The sequence below is a fragment of the Neolamprologus brichardi genome, chromosome 20, assembly GCF_056152115.1.
Source record: "Neolamprologus brichardi isolate AB-2024 chromosome 20, ASM5615211v1, whole genome shotgun sequence".
In the NCBI taxonomy this organism is placed as follows: Eukaryota; Metazoa; Chordata; class Actinopteri; order Cichliformes; family Cichlidae; genus Neolamprologus; species Neolamprologus brichardi.
In genome coordinates, this window is record NC_142123.1 from 14,397,569 (window position 1) to 14,419,493 (window position 21,925).

Below are 21,925 nucleotides of genomic sequence, written 5' to 3' on the forward strand. Positions count from 1 at the left end.
TTAAGGCCTCATTGGCATTTTAAAACCAGCCTGAGAGCCTACCTAGTGCATCTTTTACAAAAGAAACAGTTAAATATAATAGACTGCATTGTTAACATAAGGGAGCCATTATGATGAGAAAGGATAATAAATGGGTAAAATCTACAATGAATGTTCTGCTTTGAACTTTAACAGTCAGTTTGTAAGAGGAACCAGACGATTGCAGATCTGCGAAATACTAGCATTCTTCCTCTCTGAAGTTAAAATTGGAGGTAAATTATAAGTCTATCTTTGATTTTCAAGGTGAAATTATTCACTATATATGACAATAAAAGCAGATATATACATTTTGTAACAAAGTCTAGGAAAAATGTAAAGTGGCAAATATGCTTTAAATAAAATGTGTGAAACTCTTACTCTCACATTTTCTGAACTGTCACAGTTCTGAGTCAAGTTTTGAAATTTTTACAGCTGAGTGTGTCCGTTTTTTGCATGTAAACGAGTGTAATACCATGGATGCCTTGAAGGAAAGATAAAAAAAAGTGCAGCATTTTCCTTTCCACAAAGATTCTTGCGACCCATTGCTGCCAAAATCTGCTATAAGAGCCTTGAAGCACAGTTGGACAACACTTTGTACATACTAGTTAATGTCAAGCATAACTTGCCCTTTAGGCTTGGGGCATATTTTCAGCATCCCTGTGATTTACATTCATGTTGGATTACATCCACTGAACAAGGTAAAGCTCAAACTTACCTGACAACAGAGTTTTTAGAAAGAGTCAAGGTGTGCTGCAAGTATCAGACTGTAAGGAATGTGTTTGTTTGTTTTTCACGGGGTTTTAAGTTGCAGAGATTATCGCAACACTAAGAACTGTCTTTGTGTGTGCAACACTACAGAAATGATAAGTTAGGGTCCACCTGTTTCTGAATCTGAACTCTGGTTAACACGGCCAGTAGGGTTGTGTGTTTGTGTCTGCAGTCAAGGTGGGAAATCTTTTTATTTATTTATTTTAAATTCCACATCCACAATTCCACGACTCAGCTGCCCTATCCCCATCTTAGTCTCTGACACCAACAATGCAAGAGGCCAGCGAAAGAGAGGCGTCAAGGAAATGTGCTTTGAACAAATCCTTCTTGCTTCATAGCATAATTTTAGCATAACGTAAAATTATGCTATGGATAACGTAAAATTAATATTTTACGTTATTCATAGCATAACGTAAAATTAATATTATATTTGACATAATTTTTTTGTTATAGTCCAACTAATCTTAATCACATGATTAAGAAATCATATGAAGAAGAAAATCTTGACACGCACAAAATAGAAAATATGTTGTTCTGCTCTAGAAAATCTGTCACATTTGATTGTTTATTTAACTCAACATGGAAGCTATGTTTTTACCCTTTCTTTACTGAAACCACTCTGTATTTAATTATTAGTTTTTATTCATCTCCTGCTCTTTCACAGTTTGCCTTTTCTCCTGTTTCTCTCCCCTCACCCCCAACTGGTCGCGACAGATGGCTGTGCTTCCCTGAGCCTGGTTCTGCTGGAGGTTTCTTCCTGTTAAAGGAGAGTTTTTCCTTCCCGTTATCGCCAAGTGCTTGCTCATAGGGTGTCTGATTGTTGAGGATTTCACTTTATTATTTTGGGGTATTTACTAGGGGTGCAACGATACACAAATTTCACGGTTCGGTTCGGTTTGATACTTTGGTGTCACGGTTCGATATTTTTTCGATACAAAAAATGTTCATGCCTTTTTAATTTGTCATTTACTAAAATTATAAATATATATTTTAACTCAAAAGTACAGTTTTTAAATTTAATGTTGCTGAAACAACAAAATAATAAAAAATAAATAAATCTATCTGATCGAGAAATTACTCATCTTTGGAAAAGAGAGTTTATTACAGAGAAATGTCTCTTTCCAAAAATAAAAGCTATACTATACGCTTCTTCTGGGCTATAGTCTCAGCAGCATATTAAACATATCAGGTCCACATAAGGAGAATCATGTGCTAACGGCTGTCTAAATGACTCGGGTAAAGTTTGTAGCATGTGTGCTTGTTGTTTTTGTCTGCTTCCACTTGTCTTTGCACGAGGATGATGTCGGAGTAAATGTGCAGTCATATTCGTTGTGTTCCCACTAGTGCTGTCAGCGTTAATCTCGTTAAAATGACATTAACGCCATAACGCGGCAAATCTCCATTAACGAGTTCGCACCGTGTGTGGGGCTGGACAGCGTCAATACGTTAACGAGCTAACTGCGCTAACGCACTAGTTCCCACCAATGTAATTGAGATTGCGTGGCACATCCGACATATTGTTTTACTTTTGTCCATGATGTGCTTACCATCAGGGTCATGCTTCACATGAAAACCAAGATAGTTCCAAACGCCACATCTGAATGAGGGTGGGGGAGGTTCAATTTGCCATGTTGCAACGAGCTTAGCTTCTGTCTTGCTAGCTTGCGCTGCGCTCAGTGGATCTGCACTTGACAGTGCAGCCTAGGCAGAGTACTCGAACGCAGATTCACTGAGCGCTCAACACAGACAGCATCGTCAGAAGAAAAGTTGATAGAAATAAATAAAAAAATGTGTATTGTTCAATACATATGCATACCGAACCGAAAGCACTGTATCAAATGGTTCAATATCGATACGAGTATTGTTGCACCCCTAGTATTTACCTCACAACACCCTGAAGTGACTGTTGTTATGATTTAGTAGCATACACACAAAACCGAACGGCATTGAATTGAACTGAATTCAATTGATTGAATGAAAAGGGACAAGTATTGTAAAGAGTCCTGCTCTCACCATGGCTTGCATATTTCAGCTATGTGCCACGCCTCTTTTTAAAATGAAGCTAAAAATACTTCAGCTGTAAACACTTGATGAAGGCTCCTCTGACAAGCATTCTAAGAATTGACACATCCTTCAACATGGCGTACTGGGACTGATTTCCGGGTCACAGGCAGGAAGATGGAGGGCAGAGGAGATGAGGAGGTACAAATTAGATTTTCTATTTTCTGCTTGAGCATTCAAAGCGCTTTCTTATACAAGCTTCCTTCACCAATCTGCACACACATTCATAAAAGCGCCTTTTTATATGCCTAGGTGCTTTTGACCTAGCATCCACACACTCACACTTTGATGGATGCATCAGGGTAATGTACGGTTCAGCGTCTTGTCCATAGCAGTTCAACATGCAGACTAGTCAGGGATTGGACCACTAACATTAAATAAATGACCTGTTTTTCCTCATGCCCACAGCCGCTTCAATGGAAAGAAATGCCTCCAGTTTAGACAAGAGAAGCTTGTTTTTGTCACTGCAGGGCTGCCGCCCCCTTAGACCCTCATATTGAGTCTAAGATTACAATTTGCTCTTATGTGAGTCTTTCTTTTGTTTTTTTTTGGTGTGTTTTTTAATGTTTTCTTACTTCCCTCATTCTGTTGGTGCAATGACCCTGAATTAGATAACATGAAGAGAATTGATGGATGCAAGTCAAACTTTGTCAGAGGTAGAAACAACCAATAAAACGATGCTAACTTTACACTATAATTACTCATAACTGTCATGCTTTACAGATACGTGTTGTCATTTTAACTGATTGCAGTGGTAATGATAGAAGGCTATTTTAAAAGCACAGTTTAATCTTTGCTGTGATTCAGTTTCTGTTTTTAATTGACTGATTGTAATACCTGTAGTGCTTCTTTTCAGGTGTTTTATGTGAAGTATTTTTTTTGTAAATAAATTGGATTTTATGTTAATAAAACAACATCTCTGAATTATCATTTTGTGGATTTGCTGCTCGTACTTCAGTGCAAGGCTTATATCAAGGAAAGATTTCTGTGAAACATGAAAGTTTATTCCCTCAGCTTTGGTGGGGAATGGGATATGATATACTACATGGGTTATGAAGAATGCATTTAGGTTTAAGCACTGCTTTGAAATTTTATTGTCCTTCAGATTAAATGCTATGATTAAAATGTAATTCCTTCTGAATTGAAGGTGTGCGTCCACCCTTCAATTTAAATTGAGGTTTCAGAGTGAAACTCACAGTTTCCTTAGTGCCTGAAAGCATCATTTAAAAAAAATCTAAACAACTTTTGGAGACATAAAGGACAACCAGCACGGTAAAACCTTTGAGAATTTGTTTTTCTTTCAACTTTTAAAGCAAAATACCTGCTGGTGTCAAACTACAGACAGATTACTGCTTTGAGCTGATAGAAAGGCAGTTATAACTCAAATGACCACTTATTACAATCAATGTGTATGGAACACAAAGCGCGCAAACCTTCAAGCAGATACACTACAGCAGTAGAAGACCACACCAGTTGGCACTCCTGTCTACTAAGAATAGGACACTGAAGCTACAATTCACATAGACTCAAAAAATGAGACGATAAAAATTGGAAGATGTTGCCTGGTGTGATCAGTCTCAGTTTCTTCTGTGACGCTCAGATGGTATGGTCAGAATTTGGCAACAACAACATGAAAGCACAGAGCCATCCTTCTTTATATCGCAGCTTTAGGCTGCTGGTGGCAGTATAACGGTGTAATGGTGTAAGGGCTATCTTACTGTCACACTTTGGGCCACTTAGTACCGTTTAGCATAGTTTAAACACCACCACCGGCCTAAGTATTGTTTCTGACCATGTCCATTCTTTTATGGACATGGTCAGAAACCGTAGCTTGCCTCCACCAGTGTGTGAATGCGAGAGTGAATGAATAGTGGCATTGTAAAGCGCTTTGGGTGCCTTGAAAAGCGCTATATAAATCCAATCCATTATTATGTCCACACTCTACCCATCTTCTGATAGCCTCCTCGTGTCACAAAGTTCCAATCATCCCAAACTAGTTTCTTGGACGAGGATGTGCATCGTGAATGTGCAGCAACTGTGTGATGCTATCATTCAATTTGGACCAAAATCTCTGAGGAGTGTTTCCAGGACCTTGGTTGACCTCTGTTAAGAAGAATTCAGGCAGTTCTGAAGCCAAAAGTGGTGCAGCTCAGTATTAAGTGTACATGTACAGCCATGTTCTTGCTACAGGACATGTCACAGGACATGTCACAATAAGACTATTTAACATAATTCATTACAGACAGAAAATGCTGGAACTGTATGCCATATTCACTGTTAATGAGAGATACAGCCATATGCACCACAGCAGCTGACATGTTCTGTGCTCACTTTGTGGTAACATGAGCTCATGGGTTAACATATGGCACTGCATTTCTATTACTCTCCTCCTTACTCCATTAAGCATCACTCCTCACCTCCTGAGACGCTAAAACCCATCTGACCACAGCTGGGAATCCCCACTGCAATGATAACTCAATTTAGTGGTGAGCAGATTTTCCCTGAACTTTCTGCCATCTTTAAACATAATCCCACTGCTTCCATCATACTGTTAACAAGGCACACACACACACACACGAGGAAAAGCACATCCACAAATGAACACCATCACCAGCAGCACTCCCTGGGCTCTATTTATAGGTTCCCAGGGACAGCACGTCCTCACCAAAGATAGTCTGAGGAGTACGCTGGTCTTTTAATCACCATTTCATACAACAGATATCTAATACCTATACTGCAAAAGCAGCTTTGTACCTCATATAATTATAGTTGTTTGCAGCATCTGTCAGCTTGAAGATCAGTTATATATTCACAAATACAATTAATGTGAAGCCAGTGTGTTAATTAGTGCATGGATATCTTTGCAGCACATTTGCTGCCATGCTGCATGGTCAGAAAACCATGTGGGAGGAAAACAATTCACTGCATTGACCTGTTGCATATTCACCAACTTTAAACTCGCCTGAACAAACACTCAAACACCACAATAGTTAATGAAACTCATTATCAGCACCAACAGAAGGAGGGAAGTAAGAGAACCACCAGCCATGGAGTGGCTGTTTTTCTTTGACTTTTCATTAGATCTCTTTCCTAATCAACAAGCACTCCAAGTAAAAAAGCACCAACAACAGTTAAGCTGATTACTGTGAAATTGCCTGGTAATCAGTGCTGACACAGGGTGCAGACACAGTGAACAGTGGCTTAATTGCAAAAAAAAGTCAAGGGAAGTAAAATGGCTTGTTAAAATATTGTTTCAGTACACTGTATGGGTTTAACTTGTTTTTTTATGTGGCACACGAAGAGAATTTACAGTAGAAAAACCTTAATATTTCAGCTATTATCATATTTCTGTTATACTAACTAAAATACTTTAAGAGGCCGGTTTTATTGTTGTTTTTCTTTCTGCTCAGTCTCTCCGTTCTTGAAAGTGCCAAATATGTGTGACCATGGGAGCCGCCGCAAACAGCAGAAATAAAAGTTTGTCGAAGATTTAGATGAGTCATACAGTGAGCAAAGTGGGAGACTATTGGAAAGGTGAGGAGAGGAGGAGGAGGACTGGATGGGCTGAGAGTGCAAAAAGCTGAAAAGAAATAACTGGAGAGAGTGACACTGAATATACATCATCACCCAGCCACACACTGATGATCCAAATGCAAGATAACAAACTCTTCATGAATAACTAATGTTTGAGAGCAACTCGTTGCAGCATCTGCCAAAGATTTACCAAGCTTTGGCTTTCTTTTCATTACTGTTATGTAAATTTTGATAGAGCCAGGTTTCCTCAGGATACTTCACGAGACTTAGAAGTAAGTTGTAAAATCAGTTAATTTGCATCTACTATAGTGTATGCTGATGATACTGAGTGTATAATTCCACAACAAGCATTTTATACTTGAGCAAATATTCTTTTCATTCAATGCTACCAACTAAAACTACTCCTGTTACAGAACAAATCATTGGATTCCAATAAAAATCCAATGATTTGTAGTTTTAAAAGCCATATCAGTTTCCTGTTGGACTTACACTAACAGAGTGACAGTACATAATAGGGGTTTGGAGAGTCAAACATGTAAGTAAGTTTTATCTCCTCTGACTAGCTAGTTTACTAACCAGCTAACTAAGTGTTAATGCCAGGCCTATGCAGCCATTCAACCCCTGGCAGCCTTACTAAATTATTTTGTGGTGTGACAGCTTGTATTTTGAAATAAAATTCAATTCATGTCATTTTCTCTCCATCTCCTCCATTAAAGTCATATCTGAATATCTGAGTTTAGGTGAGTGAGTTTGTGTTTTGCTCTTTACTGGGACATACTAACATGCACCCATGGATATCCAGAAACATAACTTTATCTTGATCGTGAAAGTACCTTAACTTAAAACTTTTTAATACTTACAATAAAATATAACTCTGGCTTTTGCCTTGCTTGTGTTTAAGCTGACAGTGGTGCTGACACTATTTTGTGTTTGGTTTGACATTGGGACCTACTCACACACCATGATGTCCAAAAGTTGATTCTGTTCATCTGGACGTAGCGTTTTGTGGGAGAAACGTTTCGTCACTCATCCAAGTAACTTCTTCAGTCTCTGCAAATTCTCATGACCATTGATCAACAACCACTGATCAAAGCCCACTGATCAATGGCCATGAGTACCATTCACAGAGAGTTGGGGAATGGCTGCAATCACAGCATTGTAAGATGGTGAAAGATGTACCCTTAGGCCCCCTCCTCAATTCAGAGATGGTCTCATGGCCATTGATCAGTGGGCTTTGGTCAGTGGTTGTTGATCAATGAGAATTTCCATAATTAAGATTAAGGAACTGACCTCCCAGCCCACTGTTCCTTCAGTGGGCTGGTTTCAGTCATTATGCAAATGTACTGTTTATAAGATTGTGGAAACCTGCAGTCAGCTGAGACTGAAGAAGCCACTTGGATGAGTGGCAAAATGTTTCTCCCACAAAACGCTACGTCCAGATTGACAGAATCAACTTTTGGAGATTTACTTACCTGGATCATTGAGCATGCATCAAGACACCATGATGGCACACACCAGTCGTGTAAACCCAAGACAAGAACAGGCAAGACTTAATTACTACATGATAATAAAACTGAAGTTACCTTTTTATGCCATATGCTTATGCCTTATTTTGAATGTCACTGATTCCCCATTGTAAAGGCCTATAACCTCTAAGGTCATTCAAGCCAAGTTATTATTATGCCATTCAATTGATGTACAACTATTAAAAAAGTGTTATTCTTAACAATAAAATGTAACTAGAGGAAAAAGCATTTATGAAAAAGGTCTACAGTGATATTGTCCCTTTTATATTTTCCATTGAACACATCAAAATTCGCTGATTTAATCTCATAAATGGATAGTAAAGTGAGACAGGAATAAAATGTTGTTCATGGACTGATATGTTTTGGCAATATTTCACTTCCATACATGATGTTTTCTTTTCTTACTGGAAAGATATGTCCAGAGTACACATTTAGGGTTTACTGCTATAGACAAAGGATGTGGGAGAAACGTTTCGTCACTCATCCAAGTAACTTCTTCAGTCTTCTTCTTGTAAAAGAAGAAATGTTCATGATGCAAGTAGGTTCATGGTCATAAATTTCCCAACTCACCTGTGGCGTCTCCCTTTAATACCCTCTAAATACCTTTACATTTTTGATTCAACAACAGTGAAACCAAGATTGGTTTCAACAAATCCAGGTTATCCCACACTGCCAGTTCTGCTTATAAAACAGTCACCCACTGGGCAGATGCATATTTAATTGAAATTTCTGCAAATGTTTTGCTTTAATGGATGATCCTTGCTAAGAATCCTAATTAATGGGAACAGGGGAAGAGGAGAGGGAGGAAGAAATAAAGCTGAAAGATGGCTTGACAGAACATTCCCACTACATACAATCTGCTGGCAGATCAAAGCTCTGACTCATAACCCTCTAAAGAAGGGTGGGCTTGACTGACATGGCATCTCTGGGAAACAGTTCTGCAGAAAGGTGGGATTAAGGGTTTGCTGCCTGTATGTACTCTGAATTCATATTCATTGACATAAGTTTCAGCCAAACAACCCTGTATGACTTCTAAGATGAGAAAAGAGATTGACAGAAAATATAAAATCAACTCTGGGGCCTGGTTGACATGGTAGATACAACACACGGGGTTTTTGAGGATATTTCTCAATATTTTTTTGAAGCCGGAGATAGCAGTGGACTCTACTGGTGAAGAAATTCTAATGCAGAAAAAAGTGTAAACGTAGACATATTGCCAACATGTTGCAATCAATCTGGGTCAGTCTCCACAAATAAGTGCAATTCATCTGCAAAAGACTTTTTTGGAACAACAAACTCAAATGTCGGTATTTTGGTTGCTGAGCACCTACGTCAGTTTGCACTTAGATTTCCATCCTGTAGCAATTCAGTCACTACTTGGAGCAATTTCTGGCTGAAATGTGTTCTGGATGAATATAAATAGTTTATATGAACTTATGTTTAATTGTTGTTTCTGTGCACTGTATCTAGAAATCAACCGATACACAGTTATTACTAATTTATCACATTTAACCACTGTAGCAACACAAACAAATTTGCATGGAATTGTCAATTTGAACCCATTCAATTGTAAATTGCCTGCACACTGACTTTGTCTTATAGCCATCTAAACGGGCCAAAGCCATTTTCAAGATGTCAACTGACAGTGGTCACCAACCTGGCCCCAGTCTTCAAAGCAACCATTTCAACGTACAAGCAATGAGCTTGTACGTTCGTTGCACACAGTCACAATAATAAATGCCATGGTCTCCAACCACTGTTTTATCTGACATTTCTCAGTAACATCACAATTACTGTTGCTCCTTAATAAGAGCTACAATAACAGCCACACTGTGAAGAGTGTCAAGAAAAAAATAAAATAAATTTCCCTAATGTCTGAGGCCTCTCTTTCCCTTTTAATTATCAGCCCAGTTAAACAGCTGTTCACACAGCAGTGGGACTGGAGACTGCTGAGCAGAGGGTTAATTATCCTGGCTACCTTTTTCAACAGTCTTAAGTGTGGTTTTTCCTGTTTAAGTCTCACAACAATAAAGCAAAATAATTAGCCTATTTAAGGTAAAAGCTATAGCTTTACTACAACTCACAAAATATATGCAGGTAGTGAAAAAAGTAACATAATAATGCAATGGATAAACATACCATTTTCTTTTTCTCTTCTCTTTTCAGTCGCCATCTCTTTGGGTCAGATATTGCATTATTGAACTATATATGATATTTTTGTTTTGTTTTTATAATGCTTGTCTCTCTATGATGTCAAAGAGGTGAAATATTACTAATTTGTTTATTTTAGCTATACAGCTCTGGCTGTGAGCACAGAACCTCCACCCACATACATATATGTTTAAACCTGTTGAGTCAATCAGAGGAAGGTTTTCTTAAAAGGAGCTAAAACTGCTCGTTTTCCAACAGAGGATGAAATGAGGAGCTACACTAAGTCCGAACTATTGATTTTAACTATTAATCATGCAAAGCTATTTTTATCAAGTCCAACAATAAAAGTATTGAGCTAAAATGAGGTCCCATTTAACTCACACATAGCCTATTTCATATGTTTTGATGGACTCAAGGAGGAAGAGCCATTGCACTTGTCATCATAATTAAAGTTCAGCCAGTAGGTTAGCACATTTGTGACGTTCACAGACTCCTTGACCAAAAACAAAGCAGCATGCACTTAAAAAGCAGTTGTGTTGTCATTTATTCTTTCATACCAGAGTAATCCGGCCTAACTGAGAGCTTTAGTACACGGTACCAAACAGTAATGAGTCACTGGCAGAGAACATCCATTAACCCTGCGTGACGCTCTGCTTTTCAGCGGCGCTTAATGCTGACACAGAGATCATTTGAATGCAAATCACCTTGATTACACCATTTCAGCAACTGTAGAAAAATGAACAGGTAATGAACCTGCTTAGTATCAGCTCAGTATTATGACCTCTATTAAACACCTTAATCACAAACAGCTCTCTTTACACTCACATGTATGATTTTTTTTTTTCACAGAATTAATATGGCCAAATATTTCATTGAGACTCAAAATCAAACTAACTGCATGGAGCTAAACTCACTTGCAGGTTTAGTCTTTGCTAATGTTTATGTTTGTGTTATTCATCATATTCACAGCTACACTCTCAGAGGACGCAAAACACGACCGTGTCACTGTTATTGTTGTTGTTATTTAGATAGTTACCACAATCACACCTGTTTCCACTCCTGTGATGTATAATCTCAACATATTGACAGCAAAGCCATCCCAATACACTGGCAAAACACACTCGAGGGTGCAGAAATGAAAAATGGAATGACAGATATAAAATACTGAATGTAATACTAATACTCAGTCATGACAGCGATGCAGGAGAAAATTGGACGTGCCCACTGAAACACAAGAGGAATTGACAGAACACCTGAGCACACACAAAACACATACTGGAATTATGATTTTCAAGTTATAAGTTGATATGAAATATTCTACATGTAACAATAATGCCCACGTTATCTTGGATGGTTAGACGTTACATATAATGCATAGTAAAGCTTTCAGCATTAACATTATGGAGGACGTGGCAGATCAAATAGGACGTGTCCCCCTAATAATTTAATGATTTTAAACTTAAAATCAACATCAGCTGTACAAACTAATGAATTAATTAAACTAGTTTAGATATCTTTCACCACAATCATTTTTTCTCAAGTTTTCTTTAGTATTTGAGTAATACACAGACTTTCTGTACACCGATGACTAGAAAAAAAACGTGATAATGAGTGATCTGTTTAAACCTTTATTAGCCCATACACCTGTAGTGAACAGTTCACTGCCCAACTTATAAGCTGTCACCCCCCAAAGAGCTTTAATTTCTTGTTGGAGTATCAGTTCCTAAACATGGTTAAATATTATGTTGGTGTGAGTCAAGAATTTTGTTCTGGACTTTTACTTGACAAGTTTCACACTGAGCTGAAAATGCAGGAGGAGGATTACGTTGCCCAGAACAGGATTTAAATTAAAGACATATAAGTGAGTTCACTGTTTTTGAGGGTGTGAAAAATTAGTCATATAGTTTATAATTGTACAATAAAACATTGCCATAAAAAAAAAACTCCATCATTTCCATCAGGTTTGCATTGAGCACCGTTCTTTTTTGAGTTTTTTAGTAATAGTAATAATTCTAGTAAACTGACTGAATTAGCTGAAAAAATATAATAATCCACAGTTTCTAACTAGCTCCTGACATGAAGACTTGTTTTAGAAAACCTCAAACACACATAGCATAAAATAATTGTTGTATTTACTATAACCATCAACATGGTGCTTCTAACAAGTTGTTAGCCAACAATCATACCTCCAAAAAGCACCGGCTAATGACTTGTCCAACAAAAGTCCTTAACCAATGAGCACACACCTGAATGAGAGATATAAAGCCTCCTCTCTGAAATCACCAGAATCTCTGAAATGGGCCTAATGTTTTATTTAATATGGGGTCTTTTAGACCCCATTCCTACAAAACTGCTCAAAGAAGTCCTGCCATTAATTAATTCTTCGATCTTAAATATGATCAACCTATCTCTAATAATCGGCTATGTACCACAGGCCTTCAAGCTGGCTGTAGTTAAACCTTTACTCAAAAAGCCATCTCTAGACCCAGCAGTCTTAGCTAATTATAGGCCAATCTCCAACCTTCCTTTCATATCAAAAATCCTTGAAAGAGTAGTTGTCATCTGCAGAGGAATGGTTTATTTGAAGAGTTTCAGTCAGGTTTCAGAGTTCATCACAGCACAGAAACAGCTTTAGTGAAGGTTACAAATGATCTTCTTATGGCCTCTGACAGTGGACTCATCTCTGTGCTTGTCCTGCTAGACCTTAGTGCAGCATTCGATACTGTTGACCATAATATCCTATTAGAGCGATTAGAACATGCTGTAGGTATTACAGGTACTGCACTGCAGTGGTTTGTATCATATCTATCTAATAGACTTCAATTTGTGCATGTAAATGGAGAGTCCTCTTCACACACTGAGGTTAATTATGGAGTTCCACAGGGTTCAGTGCTAGGACCAATTCTGTTTACATTATACATGCTTCCCTTAGGCAGCATCATTAGAAGACATAGCATACATTTTCACTGCTATGCAGATGACACCCAGCTCTATCTGTCCATGAAGCCAGATAACACACACCAATTAGTTAAACTGCAGGAATGTCTTAAAGACATAAAGACCTGGATGGCCGCTAACTTTCTGCTTCTTAATTCAGATAAAACTGAGGTTATTGTACTCGGCGCTGAAAAGCTTAGAAATATGGTATCTAACCAGATTCTTACTCTGGATGGCATTACCTTGGCCTCCAGTAACACTGTGAGGAACCTTGGAGTCATTTTTGACCAGGATATTTCCTTCAACGCACATATTAAACAAATATGTAAGACTGCGTTTTTCCATTTGCGCAACATCTCTAAAATTAGAAATATCCTGTCTCAGAGTGACACTGAAAAACTAGTTCATGCATTTATTACTTCCAGGCTGGACTACTGCAATTCATTATTATCAGGATGTCCAAAAAACTCACTGAAAAGCCTTCAGCTAATCCAAAATGCTGCAGCAAGAGTCCTGACAGGGACTAGAAAGAGAGAGCATATTTCTCCTATTTTGGCTTCCCTTCATTGGCTTCCTGTTAAATCCAGAATTGAATTCAAAATCCTGCTCCTCACATACAAGGTCTTAAATAATCAGGCCCCATCTTATCTTAATGACCTTGTAGTACCATATCACCCTATTAGAGCACTTCGCTCTCGCTCTGCAGGCCTACTTGTTGTTCCTAGAGTATTTAAAAGTAGAATGGGAGGGAGAGCCTTCAGTTTTCAGGCCCCTCTTCTGTGGAACCAGCTTTCAGTTTGGATTCGGGAGACAGACACTATCTCTACTTTTATGATTAGGCTTAAAACTTTCCTTTTTGCTAAAGCATATAGCTAGGGCTGGACCAGGTGACCCTGAATCCTCCCTTAGTAATTCTGCAATAGACGTAGGCTGCCGGGGGATTCCCATGATGCATTGAGTTTTTCCTTTCCGGTCACCTTTCTCACTCACTATGTATTAATAGACTTCTCTGCATTGAATCATATCTGTTATTAACCTCTGTCTCTCTTCCACAGCATGTCTTTTATCCTGTCTTCCTTCTCTCACCCCAACCGGTTGCAGCAGATGGCCGCCCCTCCCTGAGCCTGGTTCTGCCGGAGGTTTCTTCCTGTTAAAAGGGAGTTTTTCCTTCCCACTGTCGCCAAAGTGCTTGCTCATAGGGGGTCATATGATTGTTGGGCTTTTCTCTGTATCTATGAAGCGCCTTGAGGCGACTTTTTTTTGTGATTTGGCGCTATATAAATAAAATTGAATTGAATTGAATTGAATTGAATTGAATTGAATTGAATTGAATTGAATTGAATTGAATTGAATTGAGTGACTGAGACAATAAACTTTTTTATTGAGGTCAAGCCTGAGGCCTGTTTAGGACCACAAGTTCACAGCCCCCTGGTGGCCTTTAAAAAGACTAAATGTTTAAGGCACTTTCACTTTGGCTTCACTGTCTAGAGCTGGAAGCTACATGCCTAGTTTTTATTTGTTTATGGCTGTTCCACAACTGCATCCCATTAGCATTACCTCTTTCACCTTTTTGTGGAAGTCAGGGCAAAGCTGATTCTATGTTGACTTTGTACACTGTTTTGTTATATGAACTGGTATTACACACACAAAAAGTTGGCAAATTTCAAAAATAGGGGCTGATTTGAGCGTAGCCTCAGACCCAAAGTCTCAATTCTTCAAAGTCAAACCCATTAAACCTGAGCCGCTTCAGAGGGGCAAAAAGAGCCATTGTTAACAGGGATCATGGTTAGACTTGCTTGATTTGACACAAATGTACATACAGACAGTACTGCGTGCACACACACACACACACACACACACACACTGATCTTTTCACAAGGGAGCAGCAACATAATCCCCCACACATCCATACAAAGTGAAACACTTCCCTCCAGTTTCTCCAACACATATGTTTCCTTACAAACAGAAGAGAAAAACATAACAAAAACAATACCATAAAATGGGAAGCTGTGTAAAATGTAAATGAAAACAGAATGCAATAATCTGCAAATCTCACATTTGAATCCCATATTTTATTCACTGTAGCACTACACAGCAAAAATCCATAAATGTTTGAGAACTGAGGAGATCAGTTCAGTCCCAATGTTATCCTGTTCTTGTCTGATATTCCATTCTAGCCACGCAACAGTCCCAAGTCTTCTTTATTATGGTTTTGTTTTATTATGCTTTAACCTCTTGAGCTCCAAGGGTCTTTCTGGGGTGTTAAAGATAAGGGCAGGAGGCCAGAAGTGACCCGGCAAAGATTAAATCCAACAGAAAGAGGGAATACATTTTCACTTTTCAAATGTATTTTAATAGGTTTTAAAGACTTTTCTACTGATAAAGACCTCCCTGTGGCTATTCATACTACACCAAAGTAAGAGAGTAATAGCTAAACAAGTAAATAACAGAAAAGTTCCCTTTTTTTTCTTCATTGTCTACAATCGAAATGTGTCTTTTGTAGTATCCAAAGTTTAAAAAAAATATATAAAATTGATGATTACTTCACAAAGTTTACAATTTATTTATTTATTTATCATTTTTAAAGTTTATAATTTCTGCACAGTGAGCTAAACTGTCCTGTAATTTTACACATGAATTAAAGCCCAAAGAGTTGTGCTAACTGATTAACCATTAACCATTAACTAGCATCATTCCTTTATCATACAGAAAAGCTGATAGGTACTGTTATAATTTGCAGTTATTTTTCTTATATTAAGACATCTCAGGGATTAAATGTGTAGTTAAACTTCTTTAAACCGACAAAAAAGGAAACTTCACTGGTTCAGCTCATTTAAGATCAAAGTGGTGATGTAACATGAGTTTGACATCGCTGCTCTAAAAGTTCTCAGCTGGTGAAAGGTCTGCACTGCAAACCTAAATCAGTTCAGCACACACACCCTTCTAGTAAGAAGCCATACTGTTTTTCCCTTTTCCTTGAAAAATATAAAAATGTAAATGTTTAAGCATGAGCCCCACTAACAGCTGAACTGTAAATAGCTGCTAGTGGGGCTATTCCAGGGGTGCGGAACTTCAGGCCTCACCGAGGCAAATCACCCTGGGTCAAGATACCTGAATCACATGATTAGTTCATTTCCAGGCCTCTGGAGAACTTCAAGACATGTTGAGAAGATAATTTAGCCATTTAAATCAGCTGTGTTGGTTCAAGTACACATCTAAATCCTGCAGGACACCGGCTCTTGAGGCCTGGAGTTGCCCCATCCCTGGGCTATTCGATACTGTGTTATAATTCCTCTACCTGAGTACTTACTACAACTCACCTAATTCACCAAAGCACTTTTTTTCCTTATGCTTAAATGCTTTCACACTGGGATGAATGGCCTAGTATTTGCCTAAGGAAATTTGGTTGGAGCAGCTGGGGATTGAGCCACAGATAAATAGATGTCCAGTCTACCTCCTGAGCTACAGCAACCAGACTTTCAGACCAATTAGTTAATTTATTTTCTTTCACTGAATAGAATTAAACAGGAAAAAAAGCTCAACAACAACTTAGAAACACAGTATTGGTCATGACTTCCACAACTACTTCTACACCCTTTATAATGTATTCTTTTTGAAACCCAGCACATATTAAGGTGAACCATCTGAGCATCAGTGCCTCTGCAGAGAAACTGCCACAGATTTCACTGTGAGTCTTGGTTTATCAAAGTAAAGACAAGAATGCTAAGTTAGTGATTAAATGCAAAGAATATTTGGCATTTTAGTCAAAGCTATAAAGACTTCAAAACTTAAAAATGTATTACTTTCCACTTTGTGTCCAAAACACTAAAAATCTTGGCTTCAGTTAATAATATCTCTTTGTGTCTTCAATCTTTCTTTTAAAGTCCAAACTCAGCTTTCTTTTCATTCCGCAGCTCTTGAAAGCAGAATCAAATCACGACTCATTGCGGAGTAAGCGTCACTATGGCCATCTATTTATCTATCTAAGACTATGAATCATCACAGCTTGACTGAGGATATTTTGAGACATTGCATTGCTGTATCTAACAGCATTTAAACTCTAGGGGACCGATTCAGTCTCTGAGGCTACTTGAGATTCAGTATACACTTAAACATTTTTCAGTCATGCTGCTTGAAAAGGGCAGACTCTAGCCTTGAATTGAGCACTTACATATCCTACTTAATGTCCACACCATTGAGAATGCTTGCCATTTTGAGGGAACTGACCTCTTTATCTAGTTTGTTCCCAAAATTCCAAATAATCACACAAGAATCCTTACTTACTATTTTTCTCATAAAAATCCAAAACATTGTATTTGTACAGAATAAGATTTAACAGCATCATATCTTGGCTTTCACAAGCACAGCCTGTACTCGCTATGACAACAACATTTCACTCTTCCAACAGTGATGATTATTATCGGATTAATAATTTTACAATTAATAATCAATAATTAATAAATATTAATAACAATTTATTAATCTTACATTAGTTAAAATTCCCTAATTTCCAGTCCAATACTTTCTGAGCTCAGTGATACTCGCTTTGCATGATTTGCAGTTCAAAACATGTTCAGGTATCTTTGTTGCATCCTTTCAGGTCATCAAGTGTGTGACAGAAGCAAAGAGTAGAAAAAACTGTCAGAAACCAAATGTTCAGAGTCTAAAGCAAGAGCTTCTCACTCAGAGGGATTCACTGTGCATGATGACATCATTATGTGATGCTTTGGCCATATGAACATCCACAGCTGTAATAGCATTAACAGAAAAAAAGAAAAATCACAGTAGCCCCATTTAGGGCTTTTGAAGCCTGACATTGGTATTTTGACAACAGAAACTCGGCTGTCTCAACATCATCTTTTGGTTCTGTCAAACAAGAGTAAACCCACCGTTACAGCTGGTGCTTGTCTGGTCATTGCATTTCATTTTAAATGTTGTATTATCACAAACAGATTGCATGCACTTACATGCTAGCTTGCTTCCTTTCAGTCATAACTTGATAACAGTCTGATAGGGGATTACTGTTTTATTGCAATTGTGATGCGTCATTGTCCATTATCTTTTCATTTAGCTTAGACAAACGTGCTAAATGTGTTGTACTGTGTGCAACTATGATCTTAAATTACTTTTTCCTCCATTTTTTGCGCTTAATTTCAATCAATGGGGATGGCTACTCCAGTCTGCATGTCAAATATTCTTGGGCAAGATACTAACCCCAAGTTGAATGTGCTTGAATGTAGTTAGAAAGCACTCAGTATAGAAAAAGTGCTTGTAAGAATGGGTGTGATTGGGTGAATGTGGCATGCTGTTTGAGTACTCTGCGAGAGCAGAAAAGTGCTGTATAGGAATCAGTCCATTTACCATCAATCACTTCTTCTCTTTGTTCCTTTGAAGAAAAAGAAGAAGGAGTGGTGAAGACGAGGAAAATGTTTTTGTCACGTGATGCTTTGGCCTTTTGGTCTTTTTTTACTTGACATGGTGTAGTTCTTTATCAGAAACTGGTCTGCCAAAGAAGTTAAAACAAACTAATTTAAATCACATGACTCCAGTTCATCAGTTTTTATTGTAAATATATAAATATTTATAGTAATTTAACCCATGGCTACCATGGCTCTCTGGGCCATGGGTAACAGTTTTAGAATCACTGATGTAGTGTATATACAACAATATGGAAGTATAAAAATGGTAAAAGATATATAATAAATTTTGAAAGAAAGCAAAAAAGGTAAAGCAATCACACACACACACACACACACACACACACACACACACACACACACACACACACACACACACACACACATATAGAAAGGGAGATGACAGCTAAAGACCATGTTTCTCACATGATTGAAATGTCACATTTGAAAGGGTTCTCATGAACTGCAAGGTGACAGTGTTTGAATCATCATCTGTCACCGAAGGCACACAAACAGATCTCCTCGGTTTTATCTGCAGAAGAACAAATGACTGATGCAGCTGGCTTCACATCCTGCAATAAACATCTACAAATCAGATTGACAGTCAGTATAACATTGCACTTAAACCACAAGCTCCCTGCTGAATGTAAGTGCCAGAGAAATATGCATATATGAAAGATTGTTTATGGCAATATTGCTGCTTAGTTTCAACATGACATTAAACCACTTAACTTTACTTAAAATGTGTGGATTTTGAGGATACATGAACTGTTTCTGCTATATTAAAAATGTTTCACTCAGCTTTCACCCTTCTGTAACATCAAATATCTCATTTGCCTACAACAGACTTAATTACAGCGTAATAGTATATGTGAGGAGCCACACTCTGATTTCACGCTTCAAATGGGATTTGGAGCATATGTTATAATCCTTGCACAAAATCACTAAATAATAATGTGGGTTAATTAAAGCTTATATCCCACATAATCCTAATGATTCACTCTGTTTTGACTCCTGAGGTATTAATAAAGCAAACAGTTAAAATCATTGACAGATTTGCAGCAGCTAAGGGCACCTTTAAGCGCCTGAAGTGTTGTCATTACTCAAATCAGATTTATTGCCAACATTGCATACATGCATTTGTTCAGTCATGTTTTATGCATCAACATTTAAAGTGAGTCAATCGACAAACCGTGTGGTAGAAGTGTTTGCCCATTTCTTTCACTGGTCAGGATTCTGCAGCATCATCATCAACAGTGTGGATTTGATTTGATATGATCTGACTCAACTAATGTATAATCTTCCCATATTTGGGCTGCTTTGTATTCCCCATTCCAAGTGCTCCAGGGTGGCATAGCACACACTGTGAGAAACCCAACCGCTGATTCCATTAAGCTATTTACCAGGCAGCTTCTCCTTATCTACTGAAATTATTCAAGCATACAGGAATTCACAAAGCAGAGTAACTGGACTGCTTTGTCTGAATTACTCCTGGGTGGGTATATCTGAAATGGCTCTGCAGTGGTCTAGGTCATGTCTGAACATTTTTTAGTGTTCATTGGTGGCTACAGCTCCCCTTGCTCTTTTCCTCAGAAGGGTCCCTCATCATATATGCTCCCTGTTGACCACAATAGGCATTACATAACATTTCCTTCCATGGGTCCTATACCAGCGGTACCCAACTTTTTTTGTGCCACAGACTGGCTTATATCTGACAATAGAAACCTTGGAAACTATATATTTACACCTGAACCTCAACTCGTACTGGTCTGTGACCTGGCTTGTGGACCGCTGTCCTATACAATTTAAGTTAGGATAGAAAACAGCTTAAGGACGTGACTATTTGAGCAGCCATCCATTGTGCCACAGTTTCAAATAACGGAGTAGAAGAAAGAATGTGAATATTGTTTACCCCAACACTAGCACAACACAGCAGTATCCATAACACGAACTACACATTAGGTGAGCTTATATAGAGGTGAGTATCCTGCTTACGATCAAGTTCTGAAGCACTCCATTCCTGTGTTTATGTTCGTTTTAAACAAAATGACATTTAAACATGTAAGCTGCAGCATTTTGAAAGAAACCAGGATACCGCTGCATGTATACATTGTATTCAGACAAGATCCTATACACCTTAAGCCAGCTGAGGTATGATAACACAGACCACAGCAGCAAAAAGGAACTGAGAAAGAAACTGGAGTCTCGAATTGTGATGTTTTGTACCTATGCTTGATGTCTATCAAGCATAGGTACATGAAGTGCTCTAAAAGTGGACTTGGAACTTTAGTTACCTCAACTGGAGAAAGTACTTAATTAAACCAGGCTTGCATTTGTAATCCCCTCATTGTGGTAAAAAGCCTTGTTTCTCTCTGTTCCTGTTTGACACGTTAAACTTATTGCATTTTGTGATAATACTAAACATCCTGTAGCCTTTTCGTATTAAAGGAGAGATCCTTCTTTACTTAAACAGACACTATTAAAGGACGGTGAAGCAAAGCCATTTTCACAACATTAAATATAATCACTACACTAAAATAATGAAAGCATTATATATATTAACGCACTAAAACAAATTCTCGCTCCTGCTGCCGTCCGCTGAAGTCACAGTTTGTCATTCCTTTGTGTGCGTGTGTGTTTTAATCACTGAAATGAGGAACATTTGCTCCATATGTTTGATCTTGACCAGCCGGAGAGAAATGCAAGTTGTTGAGGGTTTAATGTGCTGCACATGAGCAGGTAATTAGCTATCTAGAGTGCAAACTGATCGTAGCTGTGCAAATTTGTTTGGCAGCTCATTTAACAAGCTAAGGTGCAGAAAGAAAAGCCCAATAAGAAGGCTTCAGCTGGAAGGATGTGAGTAGTTTTTTTAAAATTTGTGTGTTATGTGAGGCTGACACGTGGTTCATTCTAACTGTCTGCCTTTGCTGTAACACAATGACAACAGTGTATGTTAAAATAACGCAATATAAGGCTCCATAATTTATAATATTCCTGACATTTTCAATAATTCACATACATAAATACATAATTTGTTATATCATCATTGCAAGTATGTGTGTGTGATTTTTCCTTATTTATTTATTCTTTGTTTGTTTTATTTTTTTCTTTATGAAAGGAAAGAGGATCTGTTTAATCTATCTTTTAAACTTTTATGCAATTTGTCCTTTTTAAAGGCACAGTGTGTAAAATTTGTCCACCACAATGTACAGGTACATTTAGTAAAGAAAATAAGAGAGAGAAAAAATACTATACAAAAATCAATACATTTCAGTATTGCTACCGTTCTGATTCATTTACATATTGAAAGGGAGTGGGAAGAACACTCCACATGTCCACTCCACATTTTTCACATCCCAGTTCAATGCATATTCCTAACTACAATTGCCACTGTATGACAAATGTCATTTACCTCAGCTGTCAATATGACTGCAGTGTCAATATGCCTGGTGTCCTGGGAGTCCGCTATAAGTCAGCAAGTCATCGAACCTGATCCCTGATTACAGCGATAGG

The 21,925-nt window shown here is 38.0% G+C and overlaps 1 protein-coding gene across 2 annotated transcripts in view; it reads right to left on the reverse strand.

The window, feature by feature from the left end:
- Positions 1-21,925, reverse strand: part of klhdc8b (kelch domain containing 8B) — a 225,985-nt gene that overhangs the window by 33,569 nt on the left and 170,491 nt on the right. The window lies entirely within an intron of this gene.